General features: G+C 46.9%; 1 long non-coding RNA gene across 1 annotated transcript; it reads right to left on the reverse strand.

Moving 5' to 3' along the window:
- Nucleotides 1-7,789: 7,789 nt before the first annotated feature.
- On the reverse strand, nucleotides 7,790-10,818 carry LOC147003798 (uncharacterized). The gene is made up of 3 exons (XR_015047492.1): nucleotides 10,668-10,818; nucleotides 8,991-9,098; nucleotides 7,790-8,208 (listed from the first exon to the last, which is right to left on the reverse strand). It is a non-coding gene; the product is annotated as an uncharacterized LOC147003798 (long non-coding RNA).
- Between the last annotated feature and the right edge of the window lie 429 nt (nucleotides 10,819-11,247).

Raw genomic sequence — 11,247 nt, forward strand, 5'->3', positions numbered from 1 at the left:
TCCAGGAGATCCAGCTGTAAGGCATTTTTCTCAATTAGTGATCAAGGGAGAAAGGCCCCTTGTGGGTGGTGCCATCTCTGGGCTGGTAGTCTTGGGTTCTATAAGAGAGCAGGCTGAGCAAGCCAGGGGAGGCAAGCCAATAAAGAACATCCCTCCATGGCCTCTGCATCAGCTCCTGCTTCCTGACCTGCTTGAGTTCCAGTCCTGACTTCCTTGGTGATGAACAGCAGTATGGAAGTGTAAGCTGAATAAACCCTTTCCTCCCCAACTTGCTTCTTGATCAGGATGTTTGTGCAGGAATAGAAACCCTGACTAAGACAAATTCTGTGACAACTTGACCATGTTTTGGGGAGGACTGTGGAAAGACTTTGGAACTTTGGGCTTGAAGATCCATTTGTTGTTAAGAGCTCTGTCAGAGCCGGGCGTGGTGGCGCACGCCTTTAATCCCAGCACTCGGGAGGCAGAGGCAGGCGGATTTCTGAGTTCGAGGCCAGCCTGGTCTACAAAGTGAGTTCCAGGACAACCAAGGCTACACAGAGAAACCCTGCCTCGAAAAACCAAAAAAAAAAAAAAAAAAAAAAAAAGAGCTCTGTCAGATGTTGTGTAGGAGCTTGGAAGATAACGTTGAGAACAGTGCAGAAGATGGAGGTCTGGTTTGTGAAATTTTAGAGGGAAAATTAAAGACTCTTTTCAGGGCCATTGCTATTTTGGAGTTTGATTATTCTGTGGTTCTGGTTAGCTGGGGCTGAGGAATCAGCTGTGATTAACAAGATACCAGAACTACTAAAGCAAAACCTTTGCATTACTGGGACTATTGATGCTGGTTAGCTGGAGCTAAGAAATTAGCGGTGATTAAGAAGAGACCAGCATCATTGAGGTGACATCTTCTGGGAAGCATTTTCTGAAAGCACAAAGAGGCTGTGTTCCAGAGATAGCCAAGGTTGTACTCCTGCTGCAGCGGGACTTGGTAATATGTAAGGGTCACCCAGGTGGTACTGGTTTTGAAGGCATGAAGTGGTCACGCAGAGCAGCTGAGGCTCGGCACTGTGAGAGGCCATGGAAGGCCATTGGTTAAGATGCAGCCTCAGTTGCAATGGAAGGCCCAGGACTGAAGGGGTCATGCAGTGTTTTGGAGATGCCAGTACCATGAGATGACCACCAAGAGCAGCAGCAGAATTGGAGTACAGGCATCTGGAGCCCAGGGACGACGCATGTGCTACAAAGGGCATGGCTGGAGAAGTGACCCAAGCCTTTGGAGGAGCCCAGAAGATCGTGAGTTGGATCCCAGACATTGGACAGTTGGAGATTAATTTTTGCTTTGATTGTGACTGTGCCCTGATATTTTCCCTCTTGAAGGAAGAAACTGTTTTAGTGGAGCCCACAGTTAAGAGACTTTTAATTGTAAAAAGACTTTGGATTTTAAAAGAGATGGTTATTTTAAAGAGATTGAAAATTTAAGAATATGTAAAGACTGTGGGACTTTTAAAGTTATCTAGATCTTGGGGATGAATAAGAATGTAAGGGTTGAGGCTTACTAGTGATGTGTTTGTGTGTCAAGTTGACAAGGGGTCAATTGTACTGGCTAGTTTTGTGTCAACTTGACACAGCTGGAGTTATCACAGAGAAAGGAGCTTCAGTTGCGGAAATGCCTCCATGAGATCTAGCTGTAAGGCATTTTCTCATTTAGTGATTAAGGGGGAAAGGCCCCTTGTGGGATGGACCATCCCTGGGCTGGTAGTCTTGGTTCTATAAGAGAGCAGGCTGAGCAAGCCAGGAGAAGCAAGCCAGTAAGGAACATCCCTCCATGGTCTCTGCATCAGCTCCTGCTTCCTGACCTGCTTGAGTTCCAGTCCTGACTTCCTTGGTGATGAACAGCAGTATGGAAGTGTAAGCTGAATAAATCCTTTCCTCCCCAACTTGATTCTTGGTCATGATGTTTGTGCAGGAATAGAAACCCTGACTAAGACAATATGTATATGCACATATAGTCTATAAATTACCTATATTGCAATATAAGTATTACAAATAGTTCTGAAGCTTGGAAACTCTGAAATTGAGGGAGAACCTCACATGTCTGTTATCATGGTAAAATGCTAGACACTGGGTGAATCTTCTTCACCAGGAACCCACCATAACTGTATCTGGGGAAAGTCCTTGTGACCTAGTCACCTTTGCAAGGCTCCATGCCATGGGGTGGGGATTCAGTTTTGAAGGAGGTAACTTGGAGGATATCTCCAAACCACATCGATTCTCACGCCAATCTCTAACATCTTCTCTACCATCACCTCTGCTCTTCCCTCTCTTTCTCCTTTCTTCTGTTTTACTCTTTCAGTTCAGAATCTTGCCATCACCCTGGGCACGCTTTCCCCGTGCCACTAGCCTTTAGATAGAACCCTTTCCAACACCCTGCTTTGCATGGCCGTGAAGTTTCAAAGCATGCACGTGAACCACTCTGCCAGATTGCCATCTGGATTTGTGCAATGCTATCTCACAGGATACATCCAGTCAGATACTATCGGCAGAAGCCACATGAGTGTTCTATTCTTCTCAGTGTATCACCTCAGGAGGTGTAAAATGTCACCGTGTCCCCTCCTTGATGATGCTGGGCTCCCTGGGCTTAGGGGCTGTTTCCCGGAAGCCTAAATGATGGAGGTGCTTTGCTTAGTGGTTAGTGAGTAATCTGGAGAGAGCCACTTACCGCTGTGTGTCTACCCTCCGACAGTATTGGCATCTACACAGAACAACCTTGTATCCACAGTTTAGTCTCTCATCATAACCCCTTGAGGAAGATGCTGTAATCACCCACATGTCATCAGTCACATGTTGCTTGATGGCAGGGCCATATTCTAGATATAGAATGTCCACATACTACCAGCAAGGCTATCAGATCACTATGGGATGTATAATCTCACTGGACCTCTCTCAAACATACACTCCTTTGTTCTTGCTTTGTAGCCCAGGTTAACTTCTAACTTGGAACCCTCCATTTTCAGCTTCTGGAGTCCTGGGACGTGTCACCAAACCTAGCAAGAACATTTTTGTTTTCTTGACAAGGAGCTTGGATTGAAGCTAGCCAGGGCCTTGTTCATACTTGGCAAATGTTCTGTCACTGCCCACCCCACCCTCCAGGACCCCCTTACCCAGACTCTGATCCTTAGGACTGAGACATTTGCTCAAGGTCCCTCTGCTGATTAGAGAGAGTCAGAGGCAGGATTTCCCCTGGGTCTGGCAGTGTCTAATCCTTCCTTTCACTCCTATGCTATGTAGAGCGAGCTTCTCATCTCTTTTGCTCCAGGCAAGACAAGGAAAATGTGATATTTGAGATCATATAAGACACAATTCATTTCATCTCTGCAATCTCTTCCCCTTCTGAAGTACGATGGCTCTCAGTTCCTTCCTTTCTATTATCCAGAGCATGAAGAATCAATCAAGCCTTTGCGCCAAGGCTTCAAAACTATGGAGCCCTGGCCAGCCCCACTCTGAGTGCGAATATCACCTAGGGGTCGTTTCCATTCACTGGATAACTCAGGCCACAGGACTCAGCAGCAGGGAGCAGTGTCCTTGTCCTTAGTTGTCTACAAAGGACAACCCCCCCTCCAGGGGAGAGGAAGGAGGAGGGTACCCTAAGATGTGGACAGGGGCATATTTTTCTAACAGTATCAAGTTTGCCAGGTAAAAATTGGGTTTGAAAGCTGTAACATTAAATTGGAAGGGCTCTGATAGCTTCTTGAAGCTGCTGGCCACTTATGCAGGTGACAGAGCTGTAGGGGACAAAGTTGTCCAACAACGGTGAGCCTATCGTTCAGAGTTGTGACTGGTGAACAAGGATCTGGGATTGCTGGCCTCCAGGCTCACATGTCACATGGACCCTGTCTGACCCTTGTCCAGGACAAAACCAACGCCTTTGGGGGGGGGTTGTTGGTTTTTCGAGACAGGGTTTCTCTGTATAGCCCTGGCTGTCCTGGAACTCACTTTGTAGACCAGGCTGGCCTCAAACTCAGAAATCCGCCTGCCTCTGCCTCCCAAATGCTGGGATTAAAGACGTGTGCCACCACTGCCCAGCTTTCTCGGGCTTTATTCTTCTGTCACCCTGTCCCCTTGTCTACTATTTCTGGACTAGTGCTTCGAAAGCATTCATTCTCTTCTCCCTCCCTCCCACCCCTTTCTCCTTTTCTCCCTCCCCTTCTCTCCCTTTCTCCTTCCTTCTCTTGTAACTAGAACTCCAAATCTACTATTCTAGTAGATACCAAATCTCGTGCTAGGCATAAGAGAACAGAACAAAGAGAAACAGTGCCAGTCTTTAGGGGCCTGTGCTGAGAGGGGTAGAGATAACTCACCAGCCAGCATCCACTGGACACTGGCTCTTAGACAGCTACATCTGAGGACACTCAAGTCCCTTCTATAAGATGGCACAGCATTTGCACATTGCACACATACATCCTCCTGTACACTTTAAACCTCTCTAAGTTATTCATAATACAACTCGAAGGATGTTACACCGTACTATTAAGGGAGAAGTAACAGGGGTAAAGCCTCATGCGTTAGGTACAGATAGTGCTCTAGAACATTTAGATTCATGGTGGTTGAATCCACAGATGTTGAATTCAAGGATTCAGTGAACCAAGCATTAGCCCGTTGCCACCAGCTGTTCTGGATGCCACTCATTTAGTGTTTTTGAGTCACAGAACAGAAAGGATGCTACTTTTGAGCTGGCCGGGCAACATGGTACCTCCAAAGGGATATAAGACACGGGAGACAAGGCACGGGAATATAAGGGTATTAAGAGATTTAGGGAAGAGTCTAAAAGCAGTGCTCTAAGCCGCAGACCCTGTGGAACTGATAGCCTCTGCTCTGGCTGCCTGCACTGGAAGGGAAGAGCAGCTTTTTGGCTCTGCTTAGTTCAAACATTTAGGTGAGAGTTGGAACGTTGTCCTGTGCTGGCCTGGTGTGGGAGCCAAGAAAGAAGTAATGAGGGTGGGGGAAGCCAGGAGGAGCCAGGCAGTAATTGCCTGAGGGCACTAATTGTGGCCACAGCCGCAGGAGGCCCTGTGATCTCCCGGCCTGCTGGGCTGCACACTACATAATGGCTCCTTAGTTATGGGATCCATACTAAGCCCAGATCCTGTTCGACACAGGCAGGCAGGACAGAGAATGCAGGGCTTATTAGACTGAGACACTGGGAGCGACAAGTCTTGGCTGCTTTTTTTTCTGTCCCTGCTGCTGACTGACCAAGCCAATTAGGGAACATCTGTTTGCCTATGAGGCGAGCTGATGGGATGACTTCTTACAGCAGGGCACTGTGCTCTGCTGGAGCCCTCTGAGCGAGCCCTTCTCTCAACAGAGTGACACTTGGGTGGCGTCCCACCATGCCCATTATGTGATAGATGCTGTTTCAAGCAGAGCAGTGGAAAAAAGAATCACAATGTCTCAAATGGAGCTTGCGGTCCGCTAGAGGAGTGCATTCGTTGGGTTTCTTTGGCTGTGATACAACACCATGACCAAAAGCAACGTGAGGAGCAAAGGGTCTATTTGACCTACAGTTGGAGATCATTGTGAAAAGAAAGCAGAGCAGGAACTCAAGGCAGGAACTGTGTTAGAGACAGTGGAGGGGCCTCCGGATATTGGTTTAATCCTCATGGCTTGCTCAGTTTGTTTCTTTTCTTTTTTTCCCCCCAAACACAAGACCACCTGTCCAGGGGTAGTGCCATCATAGTGGTTGGATACTCTCCTATATCAATCATAAATCACCCCCCCCCAATGACCTATAAACTCTATAGAGTGACCCTTTAGACAGGCCAATTTGATAGGGGCATTTTCTCAATTGAAGCCCCCTCTTCTCAGATGACCGGAGCTTGTGTCAAGTGAACAAAAAGGCAACCCAAGGCAAACCAGGAAAGATAAGGAAATGCGGTGCACAGTGTGTGCAGTGGTGGAAGTGTCTAGCAAGGAGGATGGATGGGCTGCATCAGAAAGCTAGGAAGTGTGCTGGGTGGTGTTCATGGAATCATCTATACATAGCCTCTGGGCACACCTGTGACGATTAGCTAGCTTCTGAGACTGTTGTCAATAATGTTGATTGACACGGGCATGCTCATCTGAATCATGGGTGTGGCCATTACACAGGAAGGGGACCTTGAACGGGATAAAAAGGGGAAAGTGGGTTGAGTACTAGGCTGCATTCATCGCCATCCCTCTGCTTTCTGAGAGTGGGTTCGATACACCCAAGGCCAGGTAACTTATAAAGAAGAGAGAGTTTTATTTCATTCACATCAACATAGGGATGGAATGGCAGGGTGAATCTCACCTTTCTCCAGGCTGGAGGACTTGGACAGATTCACATAGGCCAGGCTATCAAGGGTTAACTTTTCAAAAACCTTGGCTGCTCTATTTAAGTAGATCTGAGAGAGTGTGGGGAACAGGGAAGAGTGTCTGTTCTCAGGTTATTTACCTAAAAGCAAGGACTCTGTGGGTTTGGGAAGTGTTTTTTTTAAGACCATGAGAAGTGCTTCATTCTGGAGATAGAAATGTTTGAGACAAGTGGGACCTAGGAGCCAGGACAGAAAGAACTTCGGGCGCCTTGTAAGCAAAGCAGTTTGATACAGTGGAAAGGGATGGATAACCTTATCCAGGCTTGAATTTCACCAAGGGGCACTTGCTACATCCTGACCTCACTCCACCCTCAGTGGAATTACTCTTCAAGTTCAGGGAGGGGCTTAGATCAGAGGCTGGAGAGGCGGGTAGGGAGATGAGAGACAAAACCCCATTGGCTTGGTTTGTTTGGCCTTCTGATCATCTTGAGAGAGCTTTGCAAGCTTAAAGGGACCAGCTACCCGAATTACTTCTTTCTCAAAAAATGAAGAAAAAAATAGTCTTTCCTCCTTTGCAGGGTTGTGAGGATTAACTGAGTTAATTCATGTGCAATGCTTAGAACAGCTCCTGGCGTGCTTCAAGCACTCGATATGTGTTTTCTATCCCTTTCATTAGCTTTGGAGACTGTGGTCTCCTGCTGTTTTGAAACCATTTCCCTTCAGAGCCCTGGCCAAGTGTGGAGGAGCTTGTGGCTAAGGCTCCAAGAGGAGGAAATTCTCCCCTGTTTCTCATTTCTCTGCGGCAAACACTCGGAAAGGCTCTTCAGCTCTCTCTTTAGCAACTCAGTCGTCTTTTCCTAACCCCAGTGCTTACGATCTTGGAGCTGATAAGATTTTTTTTTATTATTATTAAAAGAAGAAGGGGTAAGGGCATGGACTGTGCATTCCTAGGGAAAATGCTTCCAATAAGGCAGCACACCCCATAGTGTTCTGATAAGCTTCGATGAGCCCGCAAGATGACCTCACTGCTACCGGTGCCAGGGCTCAAGTCAGTGACTGGAAAGAATTAAATGAACGCTGAAAATTATATCCTGTGTCAGTCTTCATATAGTCTGTGTTTACAAGCCTACAGCAAATGGGGGTGGGGCTCGTTGTTAATGGCTGGCTTTAATTCTAGCCTTGCTCATTGGGTTCCACTGTCTCTTCTGCTCCCCTATGGGTGTCCTGCAGGCCTGGCAAGCCTTGCTCTGGTGGCTTTGGTCCTCTCTGGAGGACCTGGGTGGGCCAGGTTGGTGGCTGGAGGAGAAAAGGGATTTGGGTGTGCCAGGGAGCAGGTGATGCAGAAGAGATGGTGGAGTGTCCTGGAAGATGGAGTATTTAAATGTTAAGGGGTGGGTAGAAAATGTACCAAGATATTTCGAGGGCTAAGTTTATTCTGGAAGTGAAATGCGTAGATTGAGGCGATGAATCAGAACAAGAGCCACTTAGGATTGTCAAAGCCACCAGGTTGCCCAGGTGATGCGCACACGTTCTGTGGACGAGCTGTTATTAGCAGTCAACATTTACACAGCCCTTCACCTCCTCACATACAGGTCCTCAGAGCCCTGGAACATTGGCAACAGCTGGGAAACTGAGACCCAAGAAGGATTTACTCATGGCCAGAAGCAGTTTGTGGCAGAGCTGAGAGGATCCAGGTCCACTTGTATGGTACGATTAGCTGCAGGGGACTTGTACCTGTACCTTGCCTGCTTATTTAGCTTCGTCTTACCCAGTGAATAGGTGGCTGGCCAGTTGTGCCTTTTAGTGGAGGAATGAAGGAATAGTGGGGGAGAGCTCCACACTGACCAGGAAAGAGGTTGCCCGGGATCGTCAATGTGGATCAGGAATGACTCCAAGGGACCTGTGGGGTGAAGGGCTTGTGAAACTTTAGAAGACAGCACCAGAGAGGAGGAGTTTAGGTCATTGGAGTTCCCTTGAATGGGGTGTGGGGTCCTAATGAGTTTGTTTTTTCTTTTGTTCAATGAGGTCAGAGGAAAAGGAAAAGAGACCAAATGGGTCATGACCTAGAACATTAAAAAAAAAAAAAAAAAAAAAAAAAAAAAAAACCTGTGAGCCCAAAGGAACCTTTCCTTTTTTATAAGTCTATAATCTCAGGCATTTTGTAACAGCAACAGGAGACTGACAGACAGAGTCTAAAGTCCCTTTCTGAACCTCATTCTCATAAACCCTTAATTTACTCACCTGCTTAGCTCTTGTGAATGTCACTGCAGACCAGGAGTGTTTCCCTTTTCTGTCAACTACTATCCTATGTGTCATTGGTGACTAAGGTTGGTGTGGTGGTTTTTTTTTTTAAGAATTATTTATTTTATGTATATGAATACACTGTAGCTGTCTTCAGACACACCAGAAAATGGCATTGGACCCCATTACAGATGGTTATAAGCCACTGTATGGTTGCTGGGAATTGAACTCAAGACCTTTGGAAGAGCAGTCAGTGCTCTTAACCACTGAGCCATCTCTCCAGCTTCAGTGCTTAAGGTTTTTATTTACTCTTTAAGATATCTGTTTACTATTTTTTTCCTCCACTGTTCTCTCTGTGCTACCATTGCTGTCTACCACCTCAGCTCCTCACCAGCCTTTTCTGCCCCTGTCCATCCCCCTCAATGTGTCTGGCCAACTTACAAATAGAGTTCTGCGGAGGTAATCTGGTGTCTTCCAGGATTGACCAGAGTCGGAGTCTGTGACTAGACCCAAGAGTCTCGGCCAAAACATTCATGGTTTTTCTTGTGCCTGGATCAGGACAAGATCTGTAGGTGAGGCTACTCCAGTGAGGTATAGGCCCAAAGCCCTTGGGTTCAGCCCACAGCATCTATTGTACATGCATATAAACAAAGAGCTGAAATGATAGTAGTTCTTATCAAAGCCAGGTGAGGTGGTCCATACATCCAGTTCAGTTCTGGGTCCCAGCACTTGGGAGGTGAAGTAGGAAGATATCTGTTGAGTTGAAAGCCAGCCTGGGCCACAGAGTGAGAGCCTGTCCCCAAAACCCAGAACAAAGACAACACAGAATGAGCCTATATGACATCCGTTATTCTAGTGTCGGCTGAAGTATTGTGGAGGCTCTGTGTGAAGGACAGGAAGATACAAGGCATCCTACTTATCTTCCCAGTAGAGAGCCCACCCACTCTTCCTCCTCCATGTCTTAAATTTAGCTTAAGAACACCCTTGGCTAAACCAAAATGGGCAAAGGCACATGTCCATTTGACTAGACTCCTGCTATAGACGTCAGCATTCATTTCCTGCAGTGGGGCGCTCAGCTTTCAAGGACCTTTGTCTTTGCAGCTTCCTGTGTCACCTTTATCTTGTGGTCCAAAAAGACAGAGCAACACTCCACTGGTTGCCCATGCTCCAGGCTTTGCCATGGTGGAAGCCTTCCCATATTGAAGCATGGATCCCTAAGGGTCATCTCTCTATCCTGTCTACCCTCTCCACCCTATCTGGGAGCTGGGTGAGCTCCTGTTATCCAGATGCTGAGCAGCTCTTAGAACAACAGGCTGCTGTGATTGGTGGGGCCTTTCTCATGGTCTGAGTACTTCTTCTGCACATCTGAGAGCGTCTAGGTGCAAGAGTTACAGGTGTGTACCCTGGGGACAAAATGGGGTCCCCACCCTGGCATCTATTTTCTCTTCATTATTCTGGCTAGGGAAGAAACTCTTCAAAGGTACAGTATTGAATTCAAGCATTAAAGAAAAAAAAAAAAAACAAAGACAAACAGATAAAAACCTATAGAGATAGGAGATGGCCCAAAGCGTAGGGGCACTTGTATGCAATCATGGTACCTCAAGTCCAGACTCTTAGCACCCACATAAAAAGCTGCCTGTGGTCTCATGTTCCAGGAAACTCAGGCATAGCTCTTAAAGGAACAAGGCAGAGTGATGGAGGAGGAGATCCTTAGGCCTCCATGTGTATACAGTTATGTGCATCTGTGAATGCGCATTCTTACATGTACCCCACACTGATACCACAGAGACACTACACACGCACACACACGCACACACACATGCACATGTTCACACACTATACATACACCCACATGCTCAGATATTACACATGCAGACTACACACAAATGGTAAAGAACTCATTGACTGACTTACAGAAAAGCAGAGCTGTTAACTTCATAAGGGACTAAGCTGAGTGTTCCCAGGGGCCAAGGCCAAGGCTACCTTCATGGCAGAACATTTGGAAGGTTTGTTTCTATGTGGAAAATATCACTGAGCTGTAGCCTGGGGAAGTGGCTACCCTCTCTTGAGGAGTGGCAGGGTTGGAGAGTTAGAGGTAGTTTGAGCTGGGGTGCTGACCTTGGTACATGCACACCTGGAGTTGGGGTGTGGCGGTGCTCTCTTCAGCTGTGCAGGCCTCAGGTCCCTCATCTGGAAATGCTGAAGAACAGACATTCCCCGAGCTCATCTCTAATGCTAGCATCTATGTCTCCCATGCTTCTGAAATGCCAGACTGCAGTTCTGTGGTTTCTCAGGTGCTTTCTCCATCATCAGTCATTACAATAGGCTGTGCCTGAGGTCCCCTCAGGACAGATGCCTCAGTGCCTTTGGGTTTATTGGGTAATAAAGGAGAGCAGGAGCAGCAGCTACTTGGACATCACTGGCTACCTGCTGCTGTCTCCCACCCAACGAGTCCCCAGTCTCAGACCATCAGAGAGTAAGGCAATCCCAGAGGGCCGTTTGATTGATTGATTGACAGTAAGAAAAGGAACAAAATAAGAAAAACAAGAACAGAAACAAATCTCTAGAAACCATTTCAGAAATATCCTGTTTCAATGATGTAAGTTTATTTGGTTATATGCATAGTACCATGGAATCTAAAAGTGCTGTCGAAGGTCATTGATTTTCTTCCAAGCAGAAACCTAAACAGAAAAAAGCC

Source organism: Mus caroli, unplaced genomic scaffold, assembly GCF_978045245.1.
Source record: "Mus caroli unplaced genomic scaffold, Mus_caroli_1 scaffold_7, whole genome shotgun sequence".
Taxonomy (NCBI): Eukaryota; Metazoa; Chordata; class Mammalia; order Rodentia; family Muridae; genus Mus; species Mus caroli.